The sequence below is a fragment of the Pogoniulus pusillus genome, chromosome 23 (assembly GCF_015220805.1).
Source record: "Pogoniulus pusillus isolate bPogPus1 chromosome 23, bPogPus1.pri, whole genome shotgun sequence".
NCBI classification, from domain to species: Eukaryota; Metazoa; Chordata; class Aves; order Piciformes; family Lybiidae; genus Pogoniulus; species Pogoniulus pusillus.
In genome coordinates this window covers 13,070,387-13,088,822 of record NC_087286.1, presented here as the reverse complement: position 1 = coordinate 13,088,822, position 18,436 = coordinate 13,070,387, and the positions used below count along the sequence as shown (strand labels likewise).

The window sequence follows — 18,436 nt, the reverse complement described above, 5'->3', positions numbered from 1 at the left end:
TTTACAGGTAAGGGGGTGTTTTTTCCTTCAGCTTTTTCCTTCACTTAATTTCTTGCTTTCCTCTCTCTACCCTAAAATGCAAACTACTTAATTAACAGAAAGAGAAAGATCTGAGGAATTGAGAAACGTTGTCCCCAGATACCCGAAAGCATATGCACAGAGAAGCTTGGGCTCAGATTCAATTAACGAAAGGGGGATATGAGTGTGCATCTTTCAAATAAATGCTCTTATCATAGCACTACAAGGGAAGGATTCTTTTGATTCTACCTTTCCATACTTCTCTCTGGAAGGCTTAACTCAAAATTCATGGCTGTGAAACACAAGCAGAGCCTCAGTGTCCTCTGGCTCAGCTATGTGGAGCATTTCTTTCCTCCATGCCTGCTGCTCTGCAGGGGAGGTGTTCATGTCAGCCACTGTGGCATGTATTGCAGAAGTCAAGAAGCCATTTTAGATCTGTCAAGGCCACTAAGTCCAAACTTATGAAGCCAGATATAACTTAATGTGTTGTCCTGTCTGAAACTGTTTATTAGTATATATAGTAGTTCTGGGCATCACCCACCCCCTCCACACGAAGATTTCACCCAGACTAGACTCAGCCAGCTGGAAGTTAAAGAGTGAAGCTTTATATTCACAGCCTGGCATAATTTACAAGCATATATTTACAATATGTTACAAATATTTGCAGTAACATACAGTAATATACAAACTGAAAGTCATACAAGAAACACAATACTCCTCCCAGCAGTCAGAGTGCTCAGGAGGGGCACCCAACCACCCTTGCACCTTCTTTCCACCCCCCCTCCCACCCTCTCCCTTATCTCAGGATCTCTCTTTTTCATGCAAGGTGAGTTGGAAGAGTTGGGCAAGAGGAATTAGGAAAGAAATGGTTAGTTGGGTTATGTGCAGGGTCAGGCAGAAACAGTTAATGTGGCAGAAGCCAGACAGAGACTGTCTTGTCTGTGTTTGTGTCTGTGTTTTTATATATATCTATCAAACCTGTGAGCAAAATAGACATCACCATTGTTTTCTTGTCACAGCCAACAGTCTAATTTCTCTCGTTAGAAGATTCCAATTAGCTTCAAACCAGCACAGTACAGTAGCCCAATAAATGCAACATGTTGCAAATGGATAAAACAAGCTGTTAATGAGGGGCAAGCTATGACATTTCCTTCTTTAGCATCAAATTCCTTCTTGGGGCTTCTGCTGGTCTTGTGCAGCCAGCAATGCTTCCTGTCCTGCTGAGAGCTGTGGCCTCCAGGACCACCGCCAGCTGGGACAGAGCAACGGTGACTCAGAATAGACATTCTCTACAATACTCTGTGATTTTTGTCCCAGGAGCCCAAACCTCACTGAAAATCAGCAGCATTGGCTCCTGAAACTCTCAGAGGCACGTGAAAATACTCTTCAGTCATGAGATGCGGGACTCTGTGAGGACTTAACTGATGCATTAACATCTGCCATAAAGGGTAAAGCAGCAGTGAGAAATGGGAAGGTAATGAAGAAGGCAGTTTTAAAAGGGTTTAAAAGCAGCTGAAGTAGGCTGCAGTTTTATGGACCTGGTGTTTCTGTGCTTCTATCCTATCAACAGGGAATTTTAAAGCCATCTTTCCAGGTGAATTTGTTTTATCCAACTCCTGTGCTAATCATCATGAATAGGGTCTGTCCAGCATTTGCTTTCCTCAGGAATCTTAGTGCTTGCATTTTTGTTTTGTTTTTCATTTTGGAGAGAAGGAAAAAAATCCATAATAACTAGAAGCTCAGGATCCTTAGTAACTGGACCTGTTGTGGAAAAGTAATTTACCATAGCTATTTTTTTTCCTGAGATGGAATGAATGAGCCTTAAAAAAAAACAAGAAAGAGGAATCTTTTCTTTTACAATTGCTCCTTCAATAAACTATTTGTTCAAACCTTATTTCTGCCATCCTCAGTGGTGAAGATTGTTTCCCATTTAAAGCAGGATGACAGGGCTCTGCCACTGTTTGGAAAGGCACTCCGGAACAGAGCCACCCATTTTTCTTCTAGGAGCTAATTGATTAGCCTTAGAGCTACAGCTCTGTACCAAGGGACCCAAGTATGAAGCCTTAGGTTTTCTTTTTAAGTTACTTGTTTCCCCAGGCTGTCTGTATGAGACATGTCCAGGTGGTCTCAAGTTATTTACAACGGCAGGAATCTCTGTGGCCACAGGATTATCTGCATGGTGAAGCACATTTGAAAGTCGGTATTTTCCTTCTCAGAAACAGGACAATCGTTGTTAGTGCATGTTCTCATTTGAAATGCTTTTGTGCTAAGTTAAGAGTACCTAAATATTATAAATCTCACTTTGCAGTCTTCTGTGAGTAGTGATTGCCTTTAAAGGAAGGCAAAACCAACCCAAACAAACAAGACGAGCAATAAACCTCCCAGAACAAAGGCCATGGATGTGTTACCTACTTTTTTTTTTTCATGGTATGCATCTACCCTGTAAGGAGAGCAAATGGCTGTCTCCTGATCAGCCTTCTCAATAACTGGGCTGCTCAGGTGGATTTTATTTGTCAAAGCCTGAGCTGTGTGTTTGCAAACAATCCACTCTAATGGCTTTCCCACAACACTTAACATTGCTCCTGTTTCCCCACTGAGGAGAAGGAAAACATTTTGAAGAGCAGTAAGTGCCTAAGAGCATCCATTCTCTGGCAGAGCTGCTCACATCCAGGGCCCAGGTTTCACAATGAAAGCAGAGATTTAGCCCACTGCGGTCAGAATAATTGACTTTTCCAGTTTCAGCAATTATTTCTTTTCAGAGTGTCTTCGGGGTTATTCTTAGGTCTATCTTTTAGGCTGCTGGCATCCGTTCAGCCTGGCAGCCAGATGAATGTTTTAAGAGGAAATCTGACAGTCTGCATATATCTCCTGTAGGGCTAGTGCCAAGAGAGTTACTGTTCTAAATACCTATAGGAATGTGTGTGTATATATATAGACAGATACATGAAAAAAAATATGGTAGCCAGGTTATAGGCTTGCTTCAGTTTTTAGTTTCACAGTTTGTTTTTGTTGAATCATAGAATGGTATAAATCAGGGATGGAAAAGTTGTATTAGGTCATTGAGTCTATCCTACTGCCAAAGTGGGACTGTTCCCTGCAGTATATTTTCCAATGTTTTATCCAGTACTTTTCCATTCCCTGGGCTGGGTTTACACTTCAGCTTTTTATTCAGCTGAGCTTGTGTTTTGACATTTTAAGTACTTTTCTCTGGAATTCACTGAGTTGTTACCACCCTGTGGCAACAACAGTGATGCCCCTTGCTACCTCTCGGCTGGATGAGACGCTAACAAAAGTTGTTTCACCTATGGCTGTGCCTTGCTCTCATCTAGCCACAAAAGATGCTGCCAATTTACCCACCAGTGTGTAGAGTTGTGGAGATATTTTTTTAATTGCTAAGGACATGAATGCTGTTTATTTGCTATTTTCTTCTACATGGCATAAGTTCTTCCTCCTTGGCTATGACTCATCTATGAGGTGTGTATTTCCTCTCTTTGGCTGTTTAACATTTCTTATTCAGTCACTCACTACCTAAACAGTACTCTTCATTAATATAAATCATTAATTTTTCCAAGAGCAGGCAAAGCTTTGCTATCTCCATGTGAACCAAGCATGTGAAAACTTCTTTCTGGCAATGATAAATGGAAAAGAGTCAGGAGAAGTCCTACGGTGGTAGGACCAACACAAAGAAGTTTATGTTCAGCTAAAGGCCGAGATCATTGCTGCATGCCAGATCCACATTTGGCACCCTTTGTGAACAAGGCTGAGGGTGTGCTGGTGCTGTATCTTATGCAGTTTAAGAATTTCCATGGTATTTGGCCCTGCTGGTGCTCAGCATCTGTGCTGCAGCAAGACAGAGAATTGGGTTCACAGGAGACTGAACAGTAAGGGTCTTCCATCACCACATCCAGCATGAGGAGACTCAAAGTTTCCTTCTTTGTGCCAGCAGATGTCTTGAGACAGTGTGTCTGTGGTATGACCTGATGTACAGGTGTGCTCCCTCTGGCTCTGCCTCACAGCAAGCAGGCTCTCCTGCATGGATGTCAGAAAAAGGAACATCTGCAGAGCCACCTTCATTGAGGTCCAAATGGGAGTGTAACTGCGGTGATTAGCAGTTCTTTAGCCTTTCCAACAAAGACTTTAACTATAATATACCCCTGCACTGATTTCCAGCAGAAATAAGTATCCAAAAGATCTTTATATAGCAATCTTAGAGCAAGCAACCTCCCTGTTAATGAGATGTTAACCCTCATTGCTTTTAAAATGTGGTGGTTTCTGAACAGAGAGGCTCTGTGGGATTTAATTAGAGCTAGTTAACCTTTTCCCACTGAAATGGTGGCCCTACATGCTTTGCATTTTGAGCTTGCTTGTTGCATCTCCATCTCAAACAAACCTCAGTGGTGCATTAGTTAATGGTTGAAAAATGCTGTGGGACTGTAAGGGACTAGGAAGCAGAGTATTGTCATTAATACACAGGATTGCTAGTCAGGAGACCTGGGTTCCCTCCCAGCTGTACTGCTGATTTCCTGTAGCTGTGTGTGAAGATGCTGTCATGCCAATAAAGTCTGCCTGAACTGTGCATGACCTGGCCGTGTTCAGCTACATCCAGCCAAAGTATTCAGGACTGCTTGCTAAAGTGTTAGGCACCTCTGTTCAGTAGAATAATTTGAAATCTTTGCCTCAGTTTCATATTGCAGTTTCTGATAAAATGTTCTCATGATTTATGGCACCACAATTGGCAGAAGCATTGAGTTTCTATTTCCTTCTGTCTCTTGATCTATGAAATGAGAGTGATGAGTATTTCTGTGTCTTACCAGGATCAAAAACCAGTTTGTCTTAATTCTTTAATGCCTTTGAAACACAGAGTGCTGGGAATGTGCAAAGCAGATTGTAAACCGCTGTGTTTTTCCCATCTCACTTTGTCTCCCGCGCACATCCTGTGCATTCATGAAGATAAAATCCACCTCTCTAAGACACTGTGGCTCTGCTTGCTTAACACATTTCCTGGCTTAGATTGGAAAAAATGGCTTGTGAATAGGGTTAGGCTTCACCTACTGAAATTTCTTTGGCAGGTGAAAACATATGAGATCATTTTACAGTGCTGTAATCACCCTTAAATCCTTCACCAGTACCAGTCCAGTGAGTCAAGGCAGAGCCTATCTGACCCACCATGAGAGAACTCCTAGTAACCCTACCAGCCAGCTCAGTTAAGCCCCTCAAATCCTGTGCCAGGATATTTACAGAGATCCATTCTCATTTTCTTTCATTGGTCTGAGCCTACAATGTATAATTTCTCCATAAGAATTTTCTCCACTTCCCTTCATATTTTTTGGGGGCAAAGGCTAGGGAGCCTGAAGGGTTCACGTCGGCCCCAACATGACTTGACTGAGCTGTCTTAATCTGCAGACCAATTTGCTTTACAGGCCCCTAAGGAAGGGACTTGTTGATTTTGGCAGTGTTTACCTTTCTTACAAACAAATTCATCCTATTCCAGACCGGCTGGCTCTTAAAAATCACTTGAGAGCTGAGGAAGGAAAAAAATCTGCCCCAGGCTGCATCAGTATTCTTTTTCTTGTGTTCAGGGGAAAGCTTTTGTGTTCTCCACAGCTGCTTGGGGATAATCCATGGAGTCAAGATTATTCACAGAGTCAATAGAAAGACCTGGTAAAGTTCTCTGAGTTTAGTTTCCTTCAGTGGGGAGAATGAAGGCCCCTGTCAGGAAAAAAAAAAGAGGCAAGGGGGAGTGGGGAAAGAGAAGATTCTTGACCAAGTTAGCTATTGTCAGCTACACTCAGGAAGGGAGGAAATAAAAGAGCTGACTTGAGCCTTCTTGCTTCTCACTTTTGGGAACTATGGGCTTTATACTTATTTTTTTCATTTACATAGACTGCACATCAGTAATTCCTGGTGTGACTGAAAAGTGTCTGCTTTTAGATTTTATATATCAGGTATTGAGTCCCTCCTTGTTTCTAACCTAAACACAGCAGCCTCAAGCTTGTAGTTATTCACACATCTATCACAGAAGGTGTTTTGCAGAGCCGTGTAGTTCACCTCTGAGTGCCTGGGACCACACTTTCTCCTTAGTTTGTCTCCACCAAAACCTAGCAGTCAGATTTTTAGCTTCTTCTAATATATATATATATTTTAATTTAAAATAATAATAAAAAGATATTTTTTGAGAAAATATTTTCCATCTTCTTCCACTGCTTTGAGGTCCAGGTGTTCTTCTAGCACATGTGGGCTGTAATAGGTTACTCTGAAGACACTGACCCTCACCTTTTACATGAAGGTGGCAATCACCAGACTTTAAGACATTTTTTCCTGCTTCCATTACACTTCTGAAAAGCAAATAATAATATCATGCTGTTCCTTCAAAGAAAATACAGCAAGGTTCAAGTAGGATGTTGGGGTCTGCACCTCATGAAGTTAGGAACCCACTTGTCAATTCCTCTTGCAATGCAGCAGCTCCAATGAGTTCCCTGCTGAGCTGGCTGTTTTGAGTCCAGTTCTGAGGTGCCAACTCTCTCTATGTCAGATTCCATGCTGCAGACAAATCACCTAGAACTCCTGGGACTCTACCTGTCACTGGATACAACCCAAGGTCATTAAATTGAAATTATTAAGTCACATTTAGAGGTTGCTAGCATTTTTAGGTAAAAAATTGCTACCCTTTAAGTGTCTACATAGTTATCCTCAGTGACCTGAAGCACCTGGTTTTACCTTCTGTAGTGTGCAGGCTGCATTTTCCTACTTTTTTTCTAATAATACTTTTCACTGAGGAGCCTGATGCTGGTGATGTAGTAGATACTAGTAGGAGAGCACACCCTGCTAACTCCTCCACAGTTAAAACAGAAGGAGCACCTCACCTTTGTGTGTAAAACGTAAAGGAGGTGAAAATGAAGAGTACCAGACAGACCTTCCTTCCCCTGCATGCTCTCAATCAAAAGGCTTTAGCCAGAATGACTAATATCTGGATTTTGCTGCTGTAAGTTAGGCAACTGCAGCCAGACATTCACTTCAGCCCGTGCTGATGAGTCCTGCCCACACACCATCCCTTGCAGAAGGCACACCTGCGCTTTGGCCACCCTGCTGCACAGTACAGACTGTCTGCTGGCAGCGTGTTAATGCTAACACACCAGCCTGAAGGATGGCTCTCATTTGCTATAGGCAAGGTTACATCCCAGCATAGCCCACCAGCTGGTGTCTGTCAGCACTTGGAGAGACCTGGTACTGCTCTCCCTCCCTATGGCTTTATCCTCTGAAGTATTTAAAGGCAGCAGTCGCAGTCCCTCTTAGCAGTGATTTCTGCTGACTTAATTATATCCTCGTTTGCAGGTTTTTGCTACTGTTCTTTCACTCCTTTATAATGTCAGTAAAAATAACACATTTAGACAGAAGCTGAGTGTCTGCTTGTTTATATAAATTCCTGTTCCTCCAAAGAGCTGAAATTTATTTAGATAGAAGACATCAGGCAGATCTCAACCAAAATACTGGAGATGTGAAAGGACAGATGAAAGGCTGTGATCTGCAGAGGCAGAAATTTCTCCTTAAATCCATTAAATACTGGTTGTAGAAGGAAGAGAGCTACTACTCTGCTGCTGTATGCTTATACCAGCTGTTTATGCTGTTGGCTGACCCATAGTTATGAAGTTCAGAGGTGCAGCAGGTAAAAGTAATGCTAGGTAGTATGTCACTCTCACCTACTCAACGTTGTTAGCAATTTAACTTGCTGGATTACATCACATGTCACATGCTCTGAGTGGCTTCCCACTGCCTATGCTTGTCTGGAAACTATCTTTCTGGAGCATGTACATGGTTTTACTGATATCTGAAGTTATCTAAGCTGTCCAAGTGTTTGCAACCACAGAGGTATGAGGAGCTTGTGGAAGTTACCAACCTGACTGTGGCTGATCATTTTTGCATGAGTGCATATGGACCCTCAAGAACTTCAAAGTCTGCAGTCCTGCCCATGTGCAAAGTCCATTTGCTTGAGATCCCATGTCTGAAAGTGATCTGTAGTGAATGCCTAGGTAGGTGCATAGGAAAGATGACATAAGTGATGTGATCCTTTCTTTTGGATGATCTGTCAGGATTTCTGGAGTACTCTTCTCTTTCTCTATGTTCATAAAACCATTATAGAATGGTTTGGGTTGGAAGGGACCTCCTAAAGACATCTAGTCCAATCCTTGCTGCAGTAAGCAGGGGCATCTCTTCATTCCTTTCCATAAGTAATATTAGTGAAAGGACTTGTAGTTCAAGCTCCCGTGCCTCTGCTTTGAGCAGTGCCATGAAAAGCTGTGACCTGTGCCAGTCTAGTGTAGTCATCTGCTTGTGCTTCTGAGCAGCACTTTGCAGCCACCCCTCACTAAGCAAGCACAGCTGAAGATCAGCTGAACGATGGCAGTTGTGATTAGATACACATCATTGTGGTTGCATTTATATCAAGTATAACATCACTGCCCTCACTGGCTCATCATTTCTGGGATAAGTTAGCTTTTCCAAATTAGAGAACTGCTTTTGTCAACAGCTCTGAATATTTTCAGTCGTAGTGAGTCCAGTCAGTGTTTAGCTGATTTTATTCATTTTGACTGAGGCAGGTCAGTGCGGTCATGACAGTGTGATCAGGCATTTATTTCAGCCAGCAGTCTGTGGGGCTGGTGAGCAGTTCTGGAATTTGAGACTGGAGCCTCTCTGGTCAGCTGGCTTGCCACACACTTTCTGTCACCTGCTTCCCTTTTTTTTTCTTCCTCAGGCTGCTGCTTTCTCCCATCTCTGACCTATGTCTTTCAACCGAGATGCTATTCTTCTACAAATTCAGTGGTTTCACCAGATTACCTTTTCTTCATACTGCATTCTTCAGATTTTCTCCTCTATTTGCCACATTCCCTCCAGAAAACTGCTCCCCTGCCTATTTTAAACCTATTCTCCACATGCTGCTTTCCTTCTGTCACTGTGGGATTAATGCTGTCTGGCATATGCTGGATGTCAGGCTGAATCACCACCACTGCTCACCACAAACAAACAGGTATTAGCACACACCAGCCACCCCTAGTCACTGCCAGTCCCCAATAACCGCAGTGCAATTGCACAGAAGTCCCCAGGAGGACTCAGAGGCCATTAGGATTGTTTTCAAACACAGTGGTTTTAAATATTTCCATAAGGATGTGCCACTGTTTATCTCTGTGGCTGCAAACTTCTCCAGCTGCACTCTGATATGCAGTTCCAACCACAGCTCAGCTCCTTTCAGACACTGAACTCTTTGTGTCTTCAGAGCTTCACCATGTCCACGTGTGGGTATCCTGCCCTATGTTTGCTCTGTGAGCTGGTTCTGTAGATAGCACCACTGCTTTTAAACACAGTTAGGCTAAGCAAAATCATGTTGTCAGGTTAGGAAGTGACTGAATGGGGAAGTCTGTCTTCCTTCAATGTGCTGGGTAGAAGCAGCAGTAACCTCTTTGAGTGACTTAGCTGCAGCTCCAACAGTGCTTCCAGGACCACCGCTCACCGTCTGGACCCATACTGGAGTCTGCAGGGCCCTGCGACTGTATGTAATATTGACTCAAAGTCTACCAGGAGTAGGGGAAGATGCTAAACCTGGGTGTGTTTGCTTTCTCAGTCCAGCCACAGGCTGCTTACTCCACAGGTAAGATGTCTGCAGAGGTACTCTGGCAGCTTTTAAACAGGGCTTCGATGTAGACAGCTATTAGCAGTTGCCTATAAACCATAGCTATAAAGTCACTTATTGGATAACTCTGGCAGATTTTTGCCTATGTAGAGGAAAAATATACAATGTGAATTTACCAAAAAAAGGTAGCAAATGAAGGCTAAAGTAATTTCAGAAAATGCAGTCAAAGGCACAGCCTATTAGGAACGTTCATGCACAGCCTGTCGTAACTTGCTTTCACCTCTCTGCTGCTTTTACTTTTCCTGCAAGGGAAAACTGCTCTCAAGACCCAGTGTGCCTAAAATTTTCCACTCCTCAGTGGTCTAGAATTTCAAATCTTCACATGTGTTTTTCTCAGCTTGGAAGGAATTTTTTCTAGAGGCTGTGACACAAAATAACCACGAGAAATTTATTAATTAAAAAGAAATCTTGGATTTGAAATAGGAAAAGCTTATGTCTGACCCCCAAATTATTAAATTCCAAGTCAACTAACTCTGTGAAGTAAGTTGTTTTCCTAGTGTTAAAATCCAAAGTCTTCCATGGTGCTTTGAATTCAACATCAGGAACCAACCCATGGCGTTTGGCAAACTCAAGTACAAATAACTTCTGTGTGTTTCACAGAAAACTCTCTGCCTAAAACAGAGCTGTGAGCAGGAGTAACAAAGAAATACTAATGAGAGAGATGCATGTCTGCATCTGTGGAGCTGTTGAGTTCTTTTTTTTTCCTGGTTTGGTTTTGTTTGTTTGGATTTTGTTTAAATAATAAAACAGAGGAGGTGGGGGGAGTAATTTAGTTGTTACTCCTGCAGGCTAAGTCTCTCTGCATGTTTCAGTTCACTGAGGGTAAATAAATGGAGATCTCATTCTCCCAGGGTAACAGGTCAGATAGGAGCAGTAAGATCTAGTGGTGAACAGTCTCTGTTGACTGCAAAGGCAGCTGGAAAGGGAGCACCGGTTCTCCAAGTACTTACAGAATTCATTTGCATCTCAGGTTTCTTCTCTATTTTATCCCATGGTGGTTTAATCCACCAAAAGCCTTGAGAAAACAACCAGAAAAGGACTTCTGGTGCCCTTTTGCAAGCTAAGCGTTGTCACCCCAGCCCCAGGATGATCGTATTCTTTCTTTAGTTTCTTCCTTCTCTATAAGATCTTTAATACTGTTATGGAAAAATGGAACGTTTCTGGTGGAGGGTTTTAAGTGTGCTTTTCTCTATCTGTAGATATGTAGGGGATGTGTAGATAACCTTAGGTAAACTAAAGCTGGCTTTCAGTGATAAGTTCTCTTCTCCTCAAAATGATGAACAGAAGAGGTAGAGCTATGGGCCAAATTCTTCTAATAGTGAAAGATATTTGTGGCACTGTTGGTCATAAGTAGAGGAAGTTTTCATTTGTGGATTTAGTGCTCAGGCAGACCTTGGTGTCTTTGACTGAGAGGTTTTAGGAGGTTGCAGGCAAAGCAACACAGTATTCCAGGCCCATGGGGAATTTTTATGGTAAAAGCCTCCTGGCTTGGGTAGGCTGAATATCTAGGAGTTGTCACAGCTTCAGTATAGGACACAGCATTTGGGATTTCGTGGAAACCCTGCTCTGAGCCCTTGTTTGGACCTCAGCCATAGGGCATGTGGCATCTCAAACTGTGTGTCTATTTTTGTGGAGTATGTGCACCTTTATTAGATGATGGGAGGAACCTTTTGAGCTGCAGTTGATCCATACTGAAATAGGTCATTCAAACTCTGTTAAGTGGAGCGGCGTGTTTTGGACCAGCAGATGGACTTCCACAATGGCACCCAGAAGCACACAGCTGGGCTCCATTTCTGAAGAGGGAAGGCAGGCGATGCACATGTGCACAGAGAAAAGAGAAAAGGAAGGTAAATCAGCTGTGAAGGTTTGATGAAAGGGTGATGAGAGGTAACATTGGGCTGCATATTCAGAGATGGACACTTCTTTTCTGTGTTCTCAGTGAGATGAACAGGTACACAAATGAGGCAATGAGCCTGGGTTCCTATGCTCTTCTCAGCCAAACTTACTATCCTGAGTCTGATATTGCAATACTTGTGTGTATTGAAGCTGGTTTGTGCTTGTCTGTCTGTCTGTGCAGATTTGTACTACAGATACAAGACTGCTTGCAAAAGATCTGTGCTCACAGAAGAGTAAACAAGGTCTCGAGTTGTGCCAGGGGAGGTGTGGGCTGGATGTTAAGAGGAGGTTCTTCCCAGAGAGTGTGATTGGCATTGGAATGGGCTGCCCAGGGAGGTGGTGGAGTTGCCATCCCTGGAGGCGTTAAAAAAAAATAATACTGGCTGAGGCACTTAGTGCCATGGTCTAGTTGATTGGCTAGGGCTGGGGGATAGGTTGGACTGAATGATCTTGGAGGTCTCTACCAACCTGTTTGATTCTATGTTTCTATATCAGCAAAGCCAGATATAAAAGGTGTGCAGTCAGGACAGGTTGTGAGCTATAGTCTTTCCTTCTGGCTCCATCTCCTCTATTTGAAGAAAGCAATTGCTCATGCCAGCGTGTTTGGTATGCACAAAGATCCTAAGGTGAATGGTTCATTCAATCAACTATGTTGCCAGCTGCTGTGATTTTATTAGTGAGCCCTGCAATTTTAAAATGCCATGTACTGGAGCTGTGTGGTTGGGTGAAAATCACTGTGTATTCACTTTTAAAGCATCTGAAGTCTTCACAGTGACAGAGAACTTCCTTCTTTCCAAGAAAAGAAAAAAGAAACCACTCAAAAGAAGAAAAGAAAGAGAAGACAAGAATGAATCCTGTTTTCATGATCTTTGTAAAAGTTGAAACCGTGACACCTCAGTGCCAAGAACTGGAAATACTCCAGCTGTGGAAGGCCATTTTTTTGCCACCACTTGGTCCCTGAGAGAGACCTTTTCTTATGCATGTATGTAAGGAAGCTTTTACTATGTGGTTGTAGAGCCTCACCTGATGCCAATCTAAAGAGACAGGTGATTCCTTTAAGTTGGAAACTAATGTGCTGTAATTCCCCAAGGTATAAATTAATACAAAATATACGTCTAATAATATAAGGCATTAGACACAGAGAGCTCAGCTTGAGCAGCAGAGCTGTAGTGTTGAATTCTTCTGTAATCAAAATATGCAGGCACCTCAAGGGAATATCTCAAGCTGGCTGATTACCCATTAAAATCTCAACCCTTTGATGTAGGCCTATAGAATGGATCACCTCACATGAAGAAGATTATTTTCAATTTCCTTTATATGTATGGGTCTTGCTTTGGCATGAGGTGGGGAAAGGAAGCCCTGTGATGGCAGCTCCATGCTTGGTGGGTTTGGTTCCTCTCACAAGGCATGTGTAAATGGGGAACAGGCTTTCCTGAATTATTTTTATTTACTCAGAATCCTTTTGATATTGTTAGTGTTCCACTTGTCAGGCTCTTCAGTTCAGAACACTGTTCTTCCTTAGAAACAGCACAACTTCTCCTGCTGTTTGATTTCCACACAACTGATGTTCAGATGCCTTGCATCTCCCAGGAGTGCTCATACATCACCTTACTTCCTGATGTCTTCAGTTCCATGCAGGATTATTTTTTTTTTCTTATCATTTGCAGCTCTTTCAGGCAGGGATTTCCCCTCCCTGACACTTGTTCAATGTCCAGCTTCATCACAGGGGACGTGAGAATGTGCCTTCCCTGAGATACAGCCATGCAGCTAAGGGCTGGTGTTGGGTCAGCAGCTGAGCCATAGAGACAAAAAGTAGTTGAATTTAAATGAAGCTCACAGGTTTTTATTCCTGTACTCTGAAACAAAATGCAGGGGAAAAAGAATTTCAGCAAGATGGTTCAGTTTACTGAACTGTGAAATTATATTTAGATAATTGCAGGAAAAAAAAAAAACTAAAAGAAAAAAAGGAGAGATTCACAGAACTGCAAGCAAAGCCAACCTGACTGAAAGCCCAGCAACTAAGGGACTTAGCCAATGTAAGCTGGGTTCCTCAGTGACCTCTTAATGATGATTCACACTCCCTGGGTTGTTCGAAGGAATGGGCATACACTGATTGACAGGCTTTTATGGGCTAGTGATTCTGTGGTGCCTATGAAATTGAAGTCTTCAGATGGAGCTTTTCTGTAATGTCAACATTTACAGACTTTTTATTTCTGATGCAGCTTGTCCAGAATCACAGAATCATAGAATGGTTTAGGTTGGAAGGGACCTCAAAGATATCCAATTCCAACCTCCTGCCATATGCAGGGACACCTCCCCCTAGAACAGGTAGCTCAAGGCCTCATCCAACCTGGCCTTGAACACCTCCAGGGAAGGAGCAGCCACAACCTCCTTGGGCAACCTGTGCCAGTGTCTCACTGCCCTCACTGGAAAGAACTTCTTCCTAACAACCAGTTTAAATTTCCTCTTTGCCAGTTCAAACCCATTACTCCTCATCCTGTCATTAAGAGACCTTGTAAATAGTCCCTCCCCAGCCCTCCTGTAGCCCCCTTCAGATACTGGAGAGCTGCTCTAAGGTCTTCTTAAAAGTCTTCTCTTCTCCAGGTTGCAGAACCCCAACTCTCATAGCCTGTCCTCATAGCAGAGCTGCTGCAGCCCTCTGAGCATCTTCATGGTCTTCTCTGGACTGGGTCCAGCAGTATAAAATACTTAAGTCCACTAGGAGTAGACTGTTTTTATCTAGCTACCTATTTCTAGGAGCCATATTTCTTTGAGATTGTTATCCCACGTCTGGCTAATGGTTTAAAAAAGTCACTAAACAAACATTCATTTGCAGGCAATGTAATTACAGAAGCCCTTTTTATTTCTTCCTCAGGATCCCAGAATAAAATCACCTTCAATGAAGATAATGCAAGAGATTAAAGGCCTGTTTGTTCAGGATAGATTTATTTCTTAAGTGGATTTTCCTGTCAGGGACTGAGCAATCTTAGAAGGGCAACAACTGCCTGTATGCAGTGTTACCTGTAAGGCTGCTGGTGAGGAGGGATAAACTCCTCACAGCTTTCAATAGAGACTGCCTATCTTTACAAAAGCTCAATTAAACTCTGAGTTACTGAGTGAAAAGATGGAATTCCTGGGTGAAAATCTATGGCCTTTGTTATACCTGAGGTCAGACAGGATGGTCACTTCTGAGTTTGAACCTACAAACATCATGAAACAATAGTGGTCATCTCAGCGCAGCCTGCTTTTTCTAGTAGGCTCTTCTTTCTCTGCTCTTTAGACCTTAAGAACATGCATGTGAAATTTCTGATTAAGTCTTAGCTGCATCCCAAATCTTGTTTAATGCTAAGATCACAGCTAGGGTATGTTCATTTGCAGCCACAAGATCTGGACACTAAAGTAGCTGCTTTACTTACTGCAGTTGAAAGGTGAGAATGCACTCTACAAATGCTTTCTAGAGTGAGAGAAAGAACACAGAAGTTCATGCTTCTCTGTAGGGAAAAGTTCCTTTTGGCAAACACCAGCATGCCATTTGTTTGTGTTTGTGAAAAGCTGCTTTGATAGATCTAAACCTGGAGCACATAGCAGAGTTAGGTTCAATTTTGAAGCACACTTTAAACAATATCTTTAGGGGATTATGTCTTGATACAATATACATAAAACTTTACCTTAGGGCAAAGACTGGACATTAGTCTTGTGGGACGTTGTCTGAAATTAGATGTATTTTATTGTAATTTTTTCTGTTGGTTCTGGGTTCTTGTGCTCACATGCACCTACAAGTCTTCATTGCCTACTTTCAGTATGCTTATGAGTAGATCAGGTACAGGAACAGGCAAAGACTCATCTTTCTGTAAGGACTAATGAGGCATCGGCATCACACACATCATGGAGGTGACTATCATGACTTGTAAGCTGGAAAATCACTTTTGTTCTCTGAAAATGTGCTTCAGTTCTTTGCCTAGTTTCCTGAAGTGGTTTCACCTAGAAATGCTGTAGAAAATTTGCTGCAGAACAGCACAGAGGGAGTGTTTGGGGAAGTAATGTGTCAAAAGTTCTGAGAAGGAGATTCCACCGAAGTGAGGACTGGTACCCAGGATATATGGTGGGCAGTTGGGGCAGTGCTCTGGCTGGAAAAAGCCCTGGTTCAAATAGACATACACTGAAGATAACCACTGATATCAAACAGATTTGGTAGCTAGGCCTGTCAGAATTTTAGACCCCTTTACTTGAAAAGAGAACAGATATTTACCACAGTTCTGTATTTAGAGAAAGTGTTCATAAGCTTTTGTAACTCTCATGTGGAAGACAAAGCAATTTAACATCCCACAGTTCTTGCAGGTGGACTTGCCATCCTCTGTTCAGCTTTTTGGTAATATCCTCTCACACCTTACCACAGCAGAGATTTTTTTTAGGAGCTATGTTTCTATAATAACATCCTAATCCTTTTTCCCTAGGCATCTGAATGAAGCAAAGGTGGAAGGAAGTGGGAAGAACAGCACCTGGGCAACTTTAAGGATTGAGAGACCACAGTTGCTTACAAAGTCTCAAGCTGCATTCATGAACTGTTCAAACATGGCCTGAGGGTCAGGAAGACATCAAGCCAAAGTTTTTTTTCAGGTGGTTTTGAGGTTTGAGGTGAATGTTGCACTGCTCTGGTACAATCCTGATGGGTGGGGTGTGGGCAAACTGTGAACAGGATTTATTTGCTTTAAATGCATCAGTATGTTGCTGAACAGGAGGGTGATTATAGGGCAGCTTTACAGTAGGGATAAATGTTTTTCTGCCTAATAAATACAATGAAATATCTGTTTGTTAGCATTAGGATATAGAAAATAATAAGGAAAGAAGGAAAATATGGGTTTCTATTTCCCACTAATCTGGTGTAAATAGAGTGTCACCAATTATTTGCATAGCAAACAAAGAGTTGTAAAGGCTTAGAGGGAAATGACTTAATTCACTACTCATGTAATTTCATCTTTATTATTTAGAAGCTAATTTCAGACCAGCCATTTTTTAAAAGTGTGGTTTAAAGAGATTAAAAAAATCCCAAGAACTAGAGTTTAAACAACCAAATAGTTATTCTGGTTTGGCTTTTGCATTTAGTTTTGTGTAAGACCTCTCACCAATAGCCTCCAGCCTCTGCTAATCAGAATAAGTCATAGCAGGATAAGCAAATACCTATAGTAGATTTGTATGGTAGATGTTTCCCTATAGATTTCTGCTTCCCAAAATATAGTATTTGTATGGCAGGCTTAAAATCTGTTTCTAAAATTAAGATAGTATTTTAATTATAACAGTAAGAAAAGATTTAATTAGAACAAATTATTCTTTCATATACTTATTTATTTGCTTTTCATATAACCTTCATGTGTGCCTTCTGTCCTAGAAGCTGCCCAGAGGAGACTTTGCATTTTAATGCAAAGTTTTCCAAGGGAATGTAAAATGTAGTTGAAAAAAATACAATTTTTTTTTTGAACTGACAACAAAAAAAATCCTCCTGAGAATGTAAAATTAAATCTTTTCCCTAATCAGTTTCACGTGGAAATTTTTAAGCACTTCTGGTTTCAAAAATTGCAGCTTGCTGTTACCACTCTGGAAACATCCTGATGGATTATTTGACCTCCCTCCCTTTCTCCTTCCCTTCCCCTCTCCCTCCCTTTCTCACTCCCTTCCTCTCATTCCCTTCTTCCCTTTCTCTTTCCCTCACTCCCTCCTTTTCTCATTCCTTCCCTCCTTTTCTTATTCCCTCCCTTTCTCCCGTCCTCCCTCCCTTCTTCTCTCCCTTTCTCCCTTCCTCCTTCCCTTTCCCCCTTCCTCCCTCCCTTTCTTATTCCCTCTCTTCCTCCCTCCCTTCCTCCCCTCCCCTTCCTTCCTTGTTACCTCCTTGTCTCACATCTCTCCTGTAAGCAGTAACTGCATCCAAGTCTCTACCTCTTCTTTCTGGCTGGTTGCTCCAGATTTTTCCTGTGTTGCTGTGATTTTGGAAGAAATCTAAAAAGCTGTGAAGATCCTCAAATGAAAAGTTTAATGTAAAAGAAAAAAGGTTATTGCTATCAAGGCATTATGATATTAAAACAGAAGTTCTTTTCTTTGTGATAATCTCTTCCTTCCTTCCTGGATATAGGTTTTTTGGCATCACAAACAAGCCTGGAGGTCACACTATGAATACTCCAAGACTAGGGCTTTGAACTGGTTTTGAAAACTAAGAAGCTTGCTGGAATTTTAGCACTTCCTAGGCTTTTCCACATGCCCCAGCACATCTCAGCTTTGGAGCTATGCAATAAAGCATTCTTGTAATGAACTTTGGAACTTTTATCTAAGCATTTCCTGTCTTTTCTGTTTCTCTCTCTCCCTTTTCTTTTTTTCCTTTCCTTCTCTCTCTCTTTTTAATTGTTTTTTTCTTCTGCCAGAAATCTAATCTTATCATGCTAACGGCATGGGATGTTCCACAGCTTTTACAGCACCCCTACAAACGTGATCAAATCTCAAGAACCTTTCTTTCAGCACCATCAGCCTTTCTTCTCCTCTTCCCCCTCACTGCACACCCTTCCTGGCCCCCGGCTCACTGCCGGCACCCTGGGTGCTCAGATCACACCTGGAACCCTCTCACCGACCCCTTTCAAGATTTCTGGGGAGAGATGAAAACACATTTGTCCCTTGAGTGAAACAGGAAGTTCAGCAAGTCAAAACCTTGTCCCTGTGGGTTTGGTTGGGGTGATGTGCTTGTCAGGAGCACGTGTTTGTGCCTGCATCAGAGTTAAGGCAGGCAGGAGGTCTAACGCATCCCACCACAGCAGCATCATAAAGGAGGGGAAGCAGAACTTGCCAGCAGCACAGCTC

General features: G+C 42.3%; 1 long non-coding RNA gene across 11 annotated transcripts in view; it reads left to right on the top strand.

The window, feature by feature from the left end:
* The window catches only part of LOC135185655 (uncharacterized), a 131,640-nt gene extending 113,740 nt beyond the window's left edge, over window positions 1-17,900 (top strand). For 9 of the 11 annotated variants that reach the window (XR_010306552.1, XR_010306549.1, XR_010306548.1 and 6 more), the window contains one exon: window positions 16,051-17,695. This is a non-coding gene — a long non-coding RNA (uncharacterized LOC135185655). Of the gene's footprint in view, window positions 1-16,050; window positions 17,696-17,720 lie in introns of those variants that run through there. The other 2 variants (XR_010306556.1, XR_010306553.1) reach the window with 2 other exon arrangements.
* Window positions 17,901-18,436: the final 536 nt, after the last annotated feature.